This window comes from Dendronephthya gigantea, unplaced genomic scaffold (assembly GCF_004324835.1).
Source record: "Dendronephthya gigantea isolate DGI-Jeju-01 unplaced genomic scaffold, DenGig_1.0 000011F, whole genome shotgun sequence".
In the NCBI taxonomy this organism is placed as follows: Eukaryota; Metazoa; Cnidaria; class Anthozoa; order Malacalcyonacea; family Nephtheidae; genus Dendronephthya; species Dendronephthya gigantea.
In genome coordinates this window covers 2946109-2959783 of record NW_021163021.1, presented here as the reverse complement: position 1 = coordinate 2959783, position 13675 = coordinate 2946109, and the positions used below count along the sequence as shown (strand labels likewise).

At 37.5% G+C, this 13675-nt stretch overlaps 1 long non-coding RNA gene across 1 annotated transcript; it reads left to right on the top strand.

Moving 5' to 3' along the window:
• Positions 1 to 1740: 1740 nt before the first annotated feature.
• On the top strand, positions 1741 to 3925 carry LOC114518741. Its single transcript, XR_003686513.1, has 4 exons — positions 1741 to 1782; positions 2149 to 2410; positions 3138 to 3340; positions 3860 to 3925. It is a non-coding gene; the product is annotated as an uncharacterized LOC114518741 (long non-coding RNA).
• Positions 3926 to 13675: the final 9750 nt, after the last annotated feature.

Sequence of the window (13675 nt, the reverse complement as noted above, 5' to 3'; positions counted from 1 at the left end):
ACTCAGTCAAATGATGAGATATACTACGTTTCCATTTTCGACAGTTTGGAGCAGCTTTTGAATGACAAATTTGTGCTGGAGGAGGTTATATAAAAAAATTTTAATTGGCAATGCATATTAATGCTTAGGTTGTTTTCTGTATAACACACTCCAAAAATGAAAATCTTTCACCGGTATCGTTTCCTTAAGATCTTACAAATGTTTCCTTTTTAAGGTCGAAAATCCTCATCTGAGCACTGATGGACTATTAAGAGATTACTGCGATGGAGAACAGTTCCGAAACCATCCATTGTTTTCAGTTAACAAAAAGGCACTTCAAATAATGTTCTACTACGATGACTTGGAGACGTGTAACCCACTTGGATCAAGAGCCACAAAGCATAAACTTGGTAACAAGAAGAAATTTAATTAGAACATATTATATTATATTTCAATTATTGTCAAAATGTATAATTTTAATAATTTAAACTAACGAATAACTCCTATCCAACCACCATGAATATACTTAATGATTCATTGCATCTTTAAGTTAGAGGTAATCATCTAAAATCTATGACTACGATTTTAGGAGCTTTTTACTATACTCTTGGAAACATCAGACCTACATACTGGTCTTCAATAAAAGCCATTCAATTGCTTTGTTTGTGCAAAACAGCAATGATAAAGAAATATGGGATGAACGAGGTCCTACGACCGTTTATTACAGACTTACAAAAACTGGAACAGGTATAGTTTTTCAAAGTTTATACATGATGATCTCTTCTCAAAAGATACAGTTTTAAGATGTTTCAAGCTATTGCTGCCGCACATGCAATTTGTAAATGTTAACTATTTCTAGAATTTTGATGAGACAATGAGAACTTTTTCTATGAGACAATGACATATATTTTAAAAATCCAAATTTACTTCAGGATGAAGGCTATCCGTTCTCAATAAAGGGTACTGAAAAAGATTTCGAGGCACAATAGCATACGCGTCTGCAGATAATCCTGGATCACAGTCACTTGGAGGCTTCAAAGAAGGTTGCTCAGCACATTGTATGTGTCGTCACTGCCTAGGCCTTCGAGAAGAGATCAAATCGAAGGTTTGCAATTAATACATTCTATTATACAGTCTTGATGCAATCTCGATTTTTTGTAGTATTGTCAGTAGGTAACATTTCAAATGCGTAAATTCCTAAAATCTCTCCCATTAAAAATGTATAATAAATTATCATTGATTTCGGCTATTGCATGATGTCAGGTATTATCCATTGGCATTGTTTAGCCAATACTATTCTCCTTAGCAAAGGCCTGCACAGATAACATTACATGGACTTCAGTCTGGTATCATGCTCAACCTCATCAAATGATCGTCAATTGTATAAGGCAAGGAATATCATTAAAGCCTAAAGTTTCCTTTCTTATAGTTTCATGAGAAATATTTTACCTTGAGAACACCACAATCGTAAGTGGATCATTGCGCTCAAATTTCAACATATGGTGAATACTTCAGTAAAGCCTATGGAATCAATAGAAGATCTGTACTTAACGACAGCAGGTTTTTCAACGTGGTTGGAGGCCTCCCAACAGATGTAATGCACAACATACTAGAAGGCACTCTACATTATGAAATGAAGGAAATGTTGAAGGAATTAATCAAGGTTCAAGCTATTTCGACATTAGAAGATTTAAATGGCAGAATAGTAAAATTTGACTTACGGCTACTATAAAGACAAAAACAAGCCATCACCTATAACTGAACAAAAACTGTCGTCAAATGATCACAGCCTAAAACAACACGGTAAGTCAAAAAGTGTATACCGTGTAATTTAGCCAGAAATTATATGGTATTTTTTCAGTATTTTTACAACAGACACTATTTTACCAGTCTTTATTGCATTACCGCTAGTATATACATCATCATCTGCTACATACAAATATATTAAACATGTAGGAAATGACTAGGCAAAATTTGGTGTAATTGTATGTTCACGTTCAGAATATAATTCACTATAGGACTTTATGATACATACTGTGTTACAAACACATAATTCTAATAATTGCAAAGCCGTTCTACCGTGAAGACGAACTTCTTATAAAATATTTACAATGTAACAGGTAAGGATCAAAACAACTCAATACTGTAAGTGTACCATCTCCTTTACAGCTGTTCAGATGTGGTGTTTAGCTATCCATCTACCACAGATCATTGGTAATTTGATTTCCCCAGAAAATACCAAGTGGAAGCTTTTTCTTAAACTGCTGGAAATAACAGCTATCTGCCTTTCACCTGTGGTATCGCAAGAACAAATTGCATACCTTCAAGTACTCATTGAAGAACACCATAGTGAGTTTTGTCACCTCTACCCGGAGAGTTCCATCATCCCGAAAATGCACTTTATGATCCATATGCCGAGTGTTATGTTGAGGTTTGTGCAACACTTCATACATTCTCTATGAAAAAAAAATATTTCTTTTGCCAGTTGTTGCAGATAAAAATTAATCTCTGTCAAACAAAATCAAAAGAATAAGAACAACTGACCCCTCTGGTATAGTTTAATGATGAGGTTTAGAGAATCTTCTACATCATAAATGAGACTGCAATATACTTTTGTGATCGAAGACGACGGGTTAAGATTGGTGAATTAGTTGGCTCCTCGTAAGATTAGATGGCTCCTCGTAACGGCTGCAGTCCCCCAAGGAACCAAACTTGGCCTAATACTACTCCGCATTATGATTAATGATCTTAGAAAGAATTTCCCAAATACAAAAATGTGGAAATTTGTAGATGATGCTTCATCTTTGGAAAATCTCACATATACATATACATGTACATGTACATGTACACGTACACGTACACGTACACGTACACGTACACGTACACGTACACATACATATACATATACATATATATAACACCTATGTAAAGTAATTTGTAATACTTTGTAAACACATTGCAATTAATTTTTAATGCAATAATGTGTCATCAAACACCAAATCAATCAATCAATCAATATATATCTTGAGAATATAAAAAATATCTTGCAATTGTAGAATGCAAATATAAATTCAATATTTGGAGGTCTAAGTTCTGTGCTAAAAAGACACATATATGACTGAGTATTATAGATTGTTTGTTTTTGTCTACTCTTACAGTCTCGGACCACTTGCTCGATCTTGGTGTATGAGATATGAGGCTAAACACCACTATTTTAAGAAACTGAGCACAATAATTGGCAACTTCACCAACCTGCCATACACTTTAGCAATGCGCCACCAACAATGGATCTCTTATAAGCTGAACTCTTCTGGAAACTATGAATCCTCATTTCTTGAAAAGGGTATAGAAATTGGACCAGGTACATACTGTAGTATTGACAATTAAATTTATTCATTGTTTGATACCAATTACACAGCAGGAAACTGTAAAAAACAAACAATAGGCAAATAGGCAGGCTGTTGATATTAGCTGGGTTGGCCTGTTAAACAGGGCTACACATTTGAGAGACCCCAGTAGTAGTTCTTTCATGTGAGCTGAGGCAGCTAAGATGCTGCAAATGAACTTTTAGATGCTTCCTACATTGAATATAGTGTGTTAATTATGAAGAAAATTTTTAGTTCAGTTCATTTTGTCAAACAGGCTGGCAAACCACATAAATCAAATTTTAAAAACAATTCAAAAGCTGGTGGCCTAGCTCATCATAAGCAAGCCCATAAACAATATTGATGAAATACATAGAGTGCTTATTGAATAGTCACTTAGCTTTTGTACTGCAATTCACTTCAAATTTGTAATATTCAAAAATAAAAGTTACCTTCACAGGTATGATGTATCTGTGACTAATATGTTCATATGGAATTTTATTATTTTTTCAAAGGCGACACAGTTTCAGCTGGGGATCTGTTATATTACAATACCCTGAAACAGGCACAAGAACAATTAGAACATGACACAAATGTTAGAAGGTATATGGCTGACATAGATAGCTGACATATAGCTGAAAAATTGATAAAGCTTATAGTATAATACAGCAAGTAAGACTGAATTTCTTATTATAGACCAAAATGGATTTCAGTTCATGGAACCATGTACAAAAAAGGATGTGTCATTTGGACTGGACATGATGAAGAAGAAATGCCCATTTTTGCGATTGTGAAAGAAATTGCATTGCTGAGGAAAATTTGAGAAATGCTTGGTTGGTGACTGAGCAACTCTTGACAATTTCGTATAATCCCCACTTTAATGCTTACGAAGTAGAAGTACAACTCAGTCAAGAATTAGTTCTTCAAAAACAAGAAGATCTCATATGGCTTTCCCTTACACCTAATACACATTACCCTAGAAGATCAAGTAAAAGTCTTTGTCTGCCCAAAGTACCAAATCCCACCAAATGCTTAGAATGCGAGTCAAATGAAGCTGACGTATCAATTCATATAGTGTATATAGTGTGTGTGTTTCAGTGTTTGTATACAATACTTATTGGTATCAATGGTATGTCTTGCCATTATATTGTAAATAAATCTGTTTAGTTAGGGATTCGTTAATTCACGACAGATGCATTAAAATCTCTGAAATTACTTACCTATATAATATATATATTTACATCTGTTAAGTCCGCGATTCTGTGAAAGCTATCAAGACAAGTTTAAAAACACAACAGTTTTATAGTATTCTTTGGCCGTTGGCAGATATTGATTGGACCATTCTCTTCGTAATTTCGCTAATGTCAAAAAAAATGTCTCTTCTATGCACTAGACTTGCAAATGACTGTTTGTGATTCGTAAATCGTAACCATAGCTGTAAAGCACAAATGAGATATATTCTCGTCTGTGTTGTAAGCACTGGCCGTAAACTCGTAAGTCCCGTAACAAACATCCGCCATTTTGAAAATTTTTGCTCGCTATTTACCCCAATTCCTAGGGGTAATTTTCTCCCTTCAGGCTTTTTACTCTCGACGTAGGGGTTGTTTCAACTTACCCCACTAAAGGGTGTACGCTTGTACATCAAGGCAAAAACTTCCTCTTAAATGCAAGGGTAAAAATTACCCTCACCTAAATTACTACCCAAACGAGAGTAAATTTTACCCCAATTTTGGGTAAATTTTACCCCTCAAATTTTACAGTGTAGTACTTGTGAGTTTGGTGAGTTGAAAGATGAAATAATTAAAGATCGGTTGGTTTGTGGAATTGAAAATGACAAGCTGAGACGAAGCCTGTTACAAGAAGACAAGCTAACTCTTCAGAAAGCGATCGAACTCTGTCAGATAAGCGAACTGTCTGAACAAAGAATGAAAGAGCTAATGACTGCATCAGAAGTGCATGAAGTAAAGTATCCACGGCAAAAAGATCACGGAAGTCGACAACAACGACAGCTACTGAATGGACAACAGCAGCAGCAAGTATCTAGTCATAGAGACAAAAGTGGCAAGTTTTGACAAACGGCAAAATCGAGAGGCAATCAGCTTCGACAGAGGCCATGTTTGTACTGTGGAAGCGTGCACAAACAGCAAAACTGTCCAGCCTATGGAAAGAAATGTCATGCATGTGGTAAATTAAATCACTTTGAAAGAGTTTGCCAATCAACTACGACTCGACTAATGAAACATAATCAACAAGTAAACACGTTAACCAAAGGAAGACAAGGCATTCAACCGTTTCTTATTGAAATGTTAGGTGCATATAATATACAAGCAGTTAGTCATGATACATTAAGCATTACAGTTGAAGTGCAATCAAAGCCATTGAAGTTGAAGGTAGACACAGGAGCTAAATGCAATGTGCTGCCAAAATATATTCTAGATTTGTTGAATATTTGCAATAAGATTGATTACACTAAGAAAATTGAGCTAATTAGTTACAGTGGAAATGCCATACGCACAATAGGGCAAATACACCTTTCTTGCAAATACAATGGTGAAATTTATAATATATTGTTTCAAGTGATAGATCAGTCCTTTGAGCCATTAATAGGTTTACAAAGCTCACTTGATTTGAATGTGGTCACTATAAATAATGCAGATTCAGTACAACAATCATCTAATTTAGAAACATGCAAGACACATGTTACTCATACAGTCATAAATAAGGCATATTTTGAGGAATGTTATAAGAAAGTCTTTGGCACAGATCTTGGTAAACTTCCAGTGGAATATCGTAAGAAGCTAGATCCTGATGTCAAACCGGTTATTAGACCACCAAGACGAGTCCCTGTGGCGATGCAAAATAAGGTCAAAACGGAGTTGGAAAGAATGGTAAAGATGGGCGTAATAAAACCAGTAACCTAACCATCGAGTTGGGTATCCTCTTTCGTAGCGGTGAAGAAGAAAGGAAAAAATTAAATCAGATTATGCATCGATCCAAAAGATCTTAATCTGGCCATTCAACGGCAACATTATCCAATGAGAACATTGAGGAGGTAGCAGCACGAATGCCAAATGCAAAGTTCCTCACAGTCCTGGATGCTTCCAGTGGCTTTTGGCAGATTCCCCTGGATTACGAATCATCGCTGAAGACAACGTTCAGTACACAATATGGTAGATATCACTTTTGTTGTATGCCCTTTAGAATAAAGTCTGCGTCAGAAGTATTCCAGAAAACGATGGATCATGTATTAGAAGGCTATCCATGTGAGGTCATCGTGGATGATATCCTAGTTTGGGGAACAACTGAAGCGGAGCACGACGAAAGTCTCATTAAAGTCCTTGATAGAATTCGGGAAATCAACATGAAGCTCAAATGGGACGAATGTAAATTCAAAGTGAAAGAAGTTGGATATGTTGGTCACCTCTTAAATGCAGAAGGATTAAAACCAGATCCAGAAAAAATTTGTGCAATCGTACAGATGAAGACGCCCGAAAATGTGAAAGATTTACAGCGATTTCTTGGCATGGTGCGTTATCTTTCAAAGTTTGTCCCACATTTGCTCTACCGCTACAAATCCTAACGCATGTAAATACACCTTGGGCTTGGGATGGCGTCCATCAGAGAGCCTTTGACAACCTCAAAAGTGCGATTAGTTCTGCACCAGCCTTACCGTTCTATGATGTGAGCAAGCCAGTCACACTAATGTGCGATGCATCGTTTGGCGGTCTTAGAGCCACGTGTTTGCAGGATGGTTTACCAGTACCATATGCTTCGCGATCATTGACCAAAACAGAACAGAACTATGCTCAAATTGAGAAAGAGCTTTTGGCCGTAACATTTGCATGCAACAACTTCCATGACTACATTATCGGAAAGAATGTTATGGTTGAATCTGATCATAAACCGTTGGAGATAATTATGAAGAAGCCTTTGTTGACGGCACCAATGCAGTTACAACGAATGATGCTACAGTTGCAGCAATATGATTTATCATTGGTTTATAAGAAAGGATCTCAGTTGCACATAGCAGATACGCTGTCTTGTGTGCAGCTAAGTCAAACTTCGCCTGTAGATAGTTATGAAGACTACGAAGTATTGACAGTGCAGCCAGTTGGATCACATAAAATGGCTGAGTTACAGTGAGAAACAGCTTTGAATCCTACATTGATGACTCTGACAACAGTAATACTTTATGGTTGGCCAGAAAATATGAATGATGTTTCAAAAGACTTGAAACCACATTTTTTAACGTCAGAGATCAATTAGCTACGAGAGATGGTGTTATCTATAAAGGTGAAAAGGTCGTGTCGTAACCCGACAGAACCCTGAAAATCAGGAGGCCGAGAAAGAGGTAGAAATAGTCCAGACCACGACACAAGAATCAAATGAAACAAATGCGAAGTCAAATAAGGTAAAAGGACCCCTAGATAACAAAACAATAGCAAACAACCCTTCCTACCATAAATTTAAAATTATCGGACAAATTGGTGAGCCAAACCAAAAGGATAAACTGAGTTACACCTCTCTGGTAAAACAAATTGAAGCTGGTGTAGATCAGGGATTTGCAGAAAAGGAGGTAAGAGAAGCTGTCATTCGAGCAATAAGCCCAGGTCTGGATTTGAGAAGTTATCTTGAAACATTTAGTGACTTAACATTAGACCGACTACGCAAGATTATTCAAAGTCATTATGGTGTTCAAGATACGGCAGAAATGTACCAAAACCTGGCATTGTTGTGTCAGGGACCTAAGGAATCCCCTCAGGCTTTCCTAATTAGTGCTCTTGATCTGCGTCAAAAAAATCCTATTTGCAAGCAGTGAAGGTACATATGTGCTAAAGTATGAGAAGGAACACATCCAGAACTTGTTTTTGCAAACAGTGGAAACAGGGCTACAGGAAGAGAGCATTTGTGCGAAAGTTAGACCATATTTAAAGGATACAAGTGTCATGGATGAAAATCTGATCCAGCAACTAAATGCTGCAGTGTCATCGGAGAGTGAAAGATTGAGAAAATTAAAGTCACAGCCAAAGGAGAGTGTAAAGCTCAGTGGCCAGACCTCGCATGTTAGTGCTGCGAAAGACAACTCAGACACAGTAATGGCGGCAATTAAGGAAATCAAGTCAGAGGTAGAGTCACTCCGTGCAAAAATGACCAATCCAAAGACCAGTAATGAAACAAGACAAAGAAATCAAATGAAAAGAAACACATTATGTGTTCATGTCAAGAGATTGGACAGGACAGCTGTACACACTGTTTTATTTGTGGTGCTGACAACCACTTCGCAGCTGGATGTTGCAAACGATCTACCAAACTGCCTTTAAACGGACCAAGACTACTGAGAAGGGATCGCCAGTAGTCCAACCAATAACAAGATCCCGTCAGTGTAACAATTGTAACAAGGATGTTAATATAGTAGATGGATTGCAACGATGTTCAGACTGCAAAATTATTTTTTACTGTTCAAGAAATTGTCAAAAGGAACAGTGGCCTATGCATAAACAATTATGCGGCACTTTGAAGACAATAGCTGAAGAGAAACAATGTAGAACCCAACAGAAAGTTAACCAGGCAGCATGGGTTAGTCATTTAACTCCAAAATAATTGGCAAAAATGGCAAACCTTGTTGGTGAAAAGTGTTTGGTGAATTGCTTCTTGAGTGGCCATCAAGTCGAAGTGTTATGGGACACTGGAGCCCAAGTGTCCATAATGACAGACAATTTCTTAACGTCACAGTTTCCAAATGTAAAGAAAAGAGATATAAGTGAACTTCTGGACAGTCCTTTAGAAATAAACGCTGCTAATGGGACAGCAATTCCGTTCACTGGCTGGGCTGAGTTGGGGTTTAAGTTGCTCCCTGCTGGGGGAAAACAGACCAAAATATTGGTACCATTTCTGATCACATTCGAGGACTTGAACCATCCAATAGTTGGATATAATGTTATTAAAGAGATTGTAAATAGTAACTGTGTGCCAGGAGTACCACCATGTCAAGAGAACAATGCATCGATTAAAGCTAGTTTTGTAAACTGTAGTGCAAGTGCATTGAATAATCTGGTAGAGCTGATCTGGTATGTACTGAAACATGAAAGTTGTCTAGCAGAAACTGTTTAATTCTTAGCCATCTTTGCCTACGTTCAAGCTTGATTGCAATATGATAGTGCTTGCCACCATCTTGATGATTTTCGAGACAACAGCACCACTGCAAAACTTTATTGTCCTTCTTAAATGCCAGAACTAATCCTTGGGCAAAATCACTTCTTGAAGGAAAGATTGTTAGGTCCGCTTGACTATACGTTATCATATAAACTTGTCTAACGTCGCACGATTGTAGTGCTTCAGTCGCCATTACAAAGGATTTATGACTATTACACGATAACATGTAAAACTGTTTATAAATATGACCACGTGCATAGGTGTTGACAGTTTAATGTTTAAGGAATATACCAGAGCCACCTTAATAGTATGTTAACTTTTGTAACATTATACTTGCAACAGTACAATATTAACTTAAGACAAAGGAGAAAGTGAGAAAAGATTGTTGGCTGTTTATATGAGACCAATTTAAGAGATTAAATAAATCATTCTTTTCAGACAATCCTGGCCAAAACCATTGACTACACTCAAAATGATTTGTAGTTTTTTATGCAAAACATCAACATTTCTGTCTCGATTTACCCCCTTGCCCCCCTAATCAATGTTGAGTCCATGTTAAATACTTGAATGAGTTCTGACACATCACCCAACATTGATTTCTGGGGGAAAGGGGGAGAATTTTGAAATATATTCCGTGACTACTGACTGTAGTGGCAATTAACACTGAGTGTCGTCAATGTTTTGACCAGGATTGTAGCTCAAACAACTTAACTTGTTTTTTTATTCTTGGGAATTAGTCTAAAAATTGAATTAGTGGGAGAAAGTTAGCACAGGTTTACTGTAGTTAAGTTAGCACAGGTTTACTGTAGTCTCTGTACTGTACAAACTATACAATTTCAATGGATATAGATAATAGAGATATTTACAAATTAGTCAAACAAATACAATGTTTATAATGTCACTTTTTTTTCTTATGCTTTTTTACTGGGTCTTCAGAAATGTGATCCCACTTTGCCTTTCCATATCTCCCTCCTGTATTTCCACTCACTGAGGGGGCAATGTCCCTCTTAGTAGCAATAGTGAGGTTGTTGTATCCAAACTGTTGTGCAGATGGATTATCGGATCTCCCTCAAACAGTCCTCTGATGACCAAAGTAGTCCTCGATGACATCCTGCATGAATCGTTCGGAAAGAACGTATTTGAAGCCTTCTGAAAGAAGGAACTTAATTGCTTCAACATGTGAGTTGACTGTGATCTTGAAGCCTTTGTATGTCTGGCGGGAGAGAAACATCTTCTCTCTTTCAATTGGAGTAAATGATCCTTCTTTTTTTTCAGTACTTGTCTTCCACTCTTCCAGGTACTTAAAGAAAGTGTCCTTCATCCAGACAAATCGCTCATCATCAACGCTCTCATAGAGTCTGATCCGATTATTTCTTTTCCTTTCATGTTCTGTCATAGATCTTACGTTGCAACAATCAAAAAAATCATTGATCATCTGGCAGAACATTGCTGTTTCAACAACACCAGGATCACCACTTTCAATTAAACAAGTTGAGACAGTACGACTCAAGACTTGGACTGCCAATCTCACTTTCATCTTGGAGAAACTACTCAACAAGACATGGTCCAACGTTAGCTTTGGCAACCTGTGCAACGCAAACTCCTGGTCATTGTGGAACATGTCAGCGATATGCCTATATAATGCAAATGAATAAATGTGAATCTACCATGTAAAAATAGGCAATCCTACTCCCCCCTATGTGTATGCTGCTGTGGAGAATTATTTCTCAGTTTTAAAGTATATAACACAAACCTAAACAATAAATATTGACCATCATTCCACATACACTGAGTTCGTGATCAAGATCCAGAATTATATAAATAATTCCTGGCAGTATTTATCAGATGAAACACATCAGCAAAGAAGATCATCCTGGTGAGGCAAAAGAGATTTGCTGTTTTGAACACCAACCCATCAGGTAGTTTCCCACCAAGTTTGGAATGCAGTGCAAAAAACTTTCTGTTTGGAGATGCACCATCATTGACTGCTGCCAATACCTGTAGCTTTACAGTTGATTCTAGCACTGCAACAACTTTCCAAAATAGTAGCATTAATTGGTAGGAAGTTATATTGCCAGTAAAGTAGTAAGCTACAACATGTTTCAGTTGGTACATAATCCTCTAACCAGAAAAGCCAATGCATGGGATGCAATTTGACTGTCCTCATCAACATTGGCAAATGTAGTCAATTCATCACCAAGGTAAATGAAACCAATCAGTTCGCCTGAGGTTTTGTCGAATACAAGATTTTCCTGTATTTTCATCTCATCCATGATGATAGCAACATACTTCTGAATGCCAGTAAATCCTGACGTTTTCTTTTTTAGCTCTTCAATGTTCTCTTTTGTGATACCAGCACCAGGTTTAAAATAATTTTTATAATCACTGAGAACCCGCTCGCTTGGAAGTGTAAGGGCTCCACTCTCTCTCAGTTCTCTATAAACAGATGGGGATTTGCAGTGAATAGATAAAGCAAATCTAATCATCTGGGGGTGATATCTCATAATGCATAAGGTTCATTTGCTGTTCCCAAAAAAAACGCTTATGTGGTGTTGCATCTTGGAGGTTCTGTCCACCCATAATGGTCAGTAGGTCCTTTTCGAGAGACTCACTCACCCTCACACCATGTTTCTCTATTTGGGTTTGCAGTTCTTTGACTTCCGCTTCAAGATTCTTATGATGCTGACGTTCAGCAATGACGGTTGCTCATAGCTTCTCAGCACCACAACCTGCCAATGGAGCTTTACCTTTAGCAGGGGCTTTACTTTGCTGTTCTTTCCTGCTGTGTTGTTAGATGATCTTCTTTTGCAGCTTATAGCATGTTTCACAAACAACTTGGTCATCAATTGTATCTTTAACGAACAAGATCATGCATTGTGCAGAGCATAGTACAACCAGAACACAATAGCTCTTGTCCTTACTGATGAACTTTGGGATTGTATGATGATAAACATCGGAAGAATTTGGGAACTCATCAACAGGATCCTTAGCAATGGACCTAAAATGTTCATCTTGATGTAGACCTTTGCATATTTTGAAATCCCCGTTAGAAATGCTCTAGAACAATCAACTGCTTCTGTAACTTGACTTATCCCTGTTGTTGCTCTGCAGATTTTACTAATGGAGTTCAAAGTTTTGTTTGCACCCATGCGTTGGACAATACTCTTTGACACTTTGTTGTATATTTCCTGTGCCAAGTCGTCCTCAATATTCTTCCCTGCACCTCCTCGATAGTTCACAAAGAATCCCCATTTGAATTCTTCTGACAATCTAGGGGTCAAGAGGCATTCAATCTGTGCTATGCTAACAAACATCTCGATAGCATATTTGCTGTAACTTCCCATTGAATTTAATACAGCCAGTAACAGTTTTTGATTGATCAGATTTCTGTTGCCATCAGCTTCTTTAGCAGTATCTTTCATTTGTAATAGCAGAATAGACAAGAAGATGAAACACAACCCATAGTTCATGACATAGTCTTCATCATCATACGACTCGTTGGTACCTTTCTGCAGGACCATTCTGTCAACGAATTGCCCAAAAACATTGTCATAGTATCTTGTCTTGCTTTCTTTGTTTGCCCTCCTGATGTTGTCGGGGAAAACATGGTCAGTAGGTTTGTCGTCAAGCTTTTTCATACCAAAAAACTTAAGAACAGCAGCAACAATGTAAGCTTTTCCCACGCTTATAAACAAGTCCTCGCTTCCTTCGTAAGAGTCAAGAACTTTGGATGGTGTAGCATTCTTACGGTGATACTTCTCTCTAAAATACTTTAATGTCCCAACCTGGTTTACGGACTCTGATTTGTGAAGAAATGAATACGAATATTGGAGAAGTGAAGCTTTGGTATGCCACATCACAGGTTTGAAAGGCGAGCAATGCTCAAACCTATCTGAAGGCGTATGAGACCCTGACAAAAGATCCTTCGCACCAGCAAAACGCACTCTCGTTAACTGATCCCCGGCAAATGCAATCTTCATATCTCTCATTTGATCATTCGGAGTTGCTGCTTGATGGGCATGCGTCTGACCAGGGGCCGCAGGTCCAGCAGGCACTGGTGGATTCTCTATGGGGGGCATTTCTTTGAGAAAACCAGCTTGAACATATATTTCAGAAATCCACTTTTCGTAAGTACGAAGGATGGAAACACAATCTTCATATTTTGCCTCATTGGCATT